Genomic DNA, 5000 nt, shown 5'->3' on the forward strand with positions numbered 1-5000 from the left:
CGAACAGACAGTTTCACTGCTTGATGAAGCAAATTCTAATGTCAAGGGAAAACAGCACCTGGAAATACTGAATTCATCAAGGTAAATCACATTCAAGGAGGAAATCTTAATTATGCGTTGAGTAAATCATCATACTTATCAAGTTTGGGATAGATCAGTTGCATTGGTTAGCAGGCATTATAATAGTTGGTATTTTGTTATTCATATACAATCATTACAATTAAGAATACTAAGCAAAACTGCCATGTAGCAAGTTTTCAATTAAGAATTAATTGACATACGAAATTATGACAGAATTTTTTGACTGGGAAGCATTGATCTCCTGTTGCAGTGAAATCAGCCCGGGATTCTAAGATTAAAAAAAAAAAATAAATAAAAGTAAAATGTTGTGCCCTAGATATGAAAATCGGTAATAAGAATATTTCTCTTTTTTTCCGTAATAGACTATGGATATCATATCTGGAAAAGAAAAAAAATACCTCCACATTACCTTATTTTAGCATTTTTCGAATACTTAGAAGTGTAAGTTGGGAAGTATGTAAGATGATTATTTAATAATTTCGAAAAGCAGACAAGGTGTTTGTTTAGTGAGAAACATAAGCTTGTTACCTAATGAGTTTATTTTTTAGGCTGTGTTAAGGATGAGTCTTCTTATCTATAATGAGAATCCCCTTTAACTGCACTTCTTAATACATGGTTTATTCATAAGAACTAAAATGGATTTAAAGGATGCAAAGATATAAGTTAATAATTTAACCGATCATTGTATATATTTTTATTATAAAAAAGATACATGAGTTGACAACAAGCTTATAATTAATGAGAGGTATCTTTAGATCAGTTTAGCAGTTTTTATAAATCACCCTAATAAATTGAGACTAGAATAATAAAAGGTTTAATGCGTATATTTTGGGGGTGATAAAAGATAACCCAATACCAAAAGTTGTACGCTTTTTTTGCTAGTTCGTCCTGGTGCACTATGGTTGGCCAAAAAAAAAAAAAGGATGAAAAATATATCGCCGGAAGGTCTCTTTCTGAAACACAGCCTGGTAAATTTCCTGAAGATCGTAGTCTTAGTTCTTTAACTGGAGTTACGGCATCTCTACGTCTACTTTATATCTTTCAAGGAGATGGGAATTATTTAGCCTTTTTCATATTTTCGGGGTAGAAAGCGAGTTTCTTATCACTAGGAATTTGTTCCGGTGCTTCCAAAAAAAAAAAAAAAAAATCCACACGTATGCACTCGATCGGCGCACATAAACACACACACGTACATATATATATATATGTAAATATATATATATATATATATATATATATATATATTTTTATATATATATGTGTGTGTGTTTGTGTTAATACACACACACACACACACACACACATATATATATATATATATATATATCCGGTAAAGACAATATGTACAGCACACACACACGTATATATATATATATATATATAGTCAAGTAGTGTTATCTTTGAATAGGGCCAAACCTGGATCAAATTGGTAATGAGCTGAATTTTTCAGGATTGGTGGGCAAGACCACCCTAAACAATATATTAAATGTCCTGAAGAATCAGTTTATTTCTCTCTTCAAAATTGAAGATCCTGGCGAAGATGGCGTCATAATATATTTTTAGGCATACAGCCATTTCTAAAGACCCTAGAATCACTATCCATATGTTTTGGAGGCCAAGGAATCCGTTTCTACCATTTACAGTGTCAGAATAGTGACTGATAGCCATTCTAGGATTTTCAAGCTTCATACCCTGTTAAATTTCATATAAATATGTATTGGTTTCCCGTAAGCTGTCATTATTTATGTATCAAGCTATTTTATTATGCATATAAGATTGAATATTAAATTTTATCTTTCTATAAAATTTGTGCTTTTCTTTTTAGATCATGGATGCATGCATATTGTGTAATGGAGAGCCGGGTATACCTGAAGTGGCAGCAGTTGGTGAAAAAAAGGCGTAAAACACTAGTAGCTGCAAGTTGTAAGAGAAAAGATGGAATGAAAGAGGCTTTACTAAATACATCTCCTTTGAAAGTGCATATCAGCTTTCGCCAAAAAATATAAACGAGAAAATACAATAAAAGCGTCTTTTAAAATGTGACCCGTGATGATGAAAATCCTAGTCTCCAATCTGCACAATACATTTGACTTTAAGCAAGACTGTATATTTTGCTCAGAAAGTATAACCTTCAACAGGAAAATGTGGATTGAGACATACAAAATCATTTAGTAATGTAGAAACAATTGAGTTTCAGGACACAATATTAACACATGCAGATGGAAGGCAAGATGAATTGGGTAGTACTGTTGCTCTTCGTATCCGACACACTTTTGATATGGTGGCTGCTGAAGCAAAATGCCATCTTAGGTGTGTTCAGTTTTTCCTCAAGCACAGAACAGTAAAGGCAGAAAGTAGCGGAAGACCACTTGACAGAACTCAGGATGAAGCATTCAGGAAGCTTTGTGAATACATTAGTGAGGGTGATAAATGACAGTCTCTAAGCTACTTGAGTATATGGAGACAATCCTTGATGAACATGATGGCTATTCTATAAAGTATTGGATGAAGAAATTAGTGGAACATTGTGGAGATAGTATCATAATAACAAGTATCACTGTTAAGTCCAGGATTGTCAGTTTCCATAGCATAGCTCACGAAAAGATGGCATGCAGATAAAGGAAATAATGCAATCCCAGAGGAAGACGTAATTATTGATAAAACTGTTTCAATCTTTCTTAATGATATCCGGCTAAGAGTGTATGACTTAGATGAATGCCTTGCAATTGAAGGAACGAAGTGTGGAAATACCTTGTTTACTTGAACGCTTTTTACACGATTATCAGATCAGAGAGGCAGAAGTGATGATATTACGAATAGGAGAGTACTCTACAGCCATTGCCCATGCCATTATTTCACCTTGTAGACCCAGATCCTTCATGTAACCAGTGCTGCTTGCTTTTGAAATGTATATACTCCGTAATTATGCTTCTCGTGAACTAATTAACATTCTGAGAAGTTTTCAATGTTGTAACCCTTACTGGCCACAATACATTCTATAGCATGGGTGGAATAGCTTGTTTCACACATCCAGCCACTCAGAAGACCTCACCCATCAAATGTACAGTCAAACTTCTATCAGCTGAAACTGCTGCCGACTATGGACGTGTTTCTACAAAGATATACACCAAACCTGGTTTTCCAGGTCTGTATTCAGTAGTAATACAAGTACTTGAGGATGTGAACCATAATCTGGAGTGTGTGAAGTCAGCAGCTGCCATCAACTCCCTGTGGCTGGCAGGCTGTATCCTAAAATTATCCTGATCCACCTCTTAGAGTAGATTCATGCAAGTAGCAGAGACAGTATGAGAGAACCAGAATAGAAGTCCTCCCCTTCATTCAAATGGATCAAACAAAGTTGATTACTATTTACACTGCATTAAGATTGTATGTGATCTTTCTGAAAAAAAATATGGTCTTAATTAATATATACCCTGTGACATTTTATCAACTATTATACATAAAGGCAGCAGAGATAGTGGCTTCGAAAAACATCTGTCACAATATTGTTCATCTACGTGGTTTTCACCTACTGATGTCATAACTTAGAAGCATTGGTCACATTGTGTCAGGTAGTGGGCTGGAGGAACTATGGGGAACTATGTATGCTAAAGGGACTGTTGTTCGTATGTTGACTGGACATGCATTTTCATGAGTACCTCATGCTCTTCTCCTTACATATTCTCTCCTGATCTGTGTATTAATGGAGAACAGTGAATATGTGGATGAAATAGACAAGAGTTGCATTAGGGCCTTCTACGAGGAGGTACTGAAAGAGCAGGAAACAGTAATGTAGTAGAAGCTGTGTGTTAAAATCCTATCTCAAACAATCACACAACTCCTTACTGAGGCTGCAGAAAAGAGCAGAACTGGTAAGCTCTGGACGAAATACATAACCCAAATGTTCCTAACGCAAAATAAATTTATATAGGCTGAAAAAACAGGAGACTGGCAGTTCCACCTAGGGTAAGGAAAATGATACCCCATTTTCATGTTGCTAGCCACATGGCTTCTTCAAAGTCTGCCAGGCTGTATTACAGCAGATGTCAGTCTTGGAGCAAATCATGTCATCAGATCAGTACAAAATGTTTTCAGAGAGGATTCTTCACTATTCGTCACATGGATCAGTATTGGGGTGGAAACTTCTCCGATCAGACTATTGAACAGCTTCTAATATGTATGCTAAAAAATTCTGGAGGAATGACCTATGGTCAGGGTATTACAGACAGCATATTGAGAAAATGGGTTCATGCACTACCACACTATGTTTCTATTTGTAATGCACTTAGACAGTTTACAGGAGTACACACCACATCTTCCGAGCAGCATAAGGACCTCAGGCCAATCACCCATTTACGTGATAAAAAAGATCATGACACTTTGTACTACGGCAGACAGCTCATCCACCATTTTCTGGATATGAAACGGACAAACTTGTGTCTTTTGCAACTGAAATTGTTGCTGATTCAGGAATGAACTGTGACGATGTAGTAGCATTCGGTTGCCTAACAGCATCCAAGATGGATGGTCAAAAGATTACAGGCATCAAACTCCATCAATCTGACAAAATTCAAACAAGCAGTGACAAATAAAACACTGTCAAAGAAAGGGGCGAAAGCACTGTTGGGAACCCAGATCTCTTCTTTAACAGATCACCTTCATCCTAAATGATAACTCTGAGATGGAAGAATTTCTGGGCTATGAATTGGTTCCTCAACCACATTCCCTCTTCAAGGATGGAATGATGCTCAAACCAGTAAGAAGTTCCCTGGGAATGTTGCTGAAATCGTTTTCTCGACCAAAATCTAGTAACCCTGTTCACCCCATCGTTATTGGAGATGGTGGTCACCTTCTTCAAACAGTAGTATGGGAATAGGGTTCTACCTATGATGATGTTTGTTAGTCATATATTAAATATG

Source organism: Palaemon carinicauda, chromosome 8 (assembly GCF_036898095.1).
Source record: "Palaemon carinicauda isolate YSFRI2023 chromosome 8, ASM3689809v2, whole genome shotgun sequence".
Classification (NCBI taxonomy): domain Eukaryota; kingdom Metazoa; phylum Arthropoda; class Malacostraca; order Decapoda; family Palaemonidae; genus Palaemon; species Palaemon carinicauda.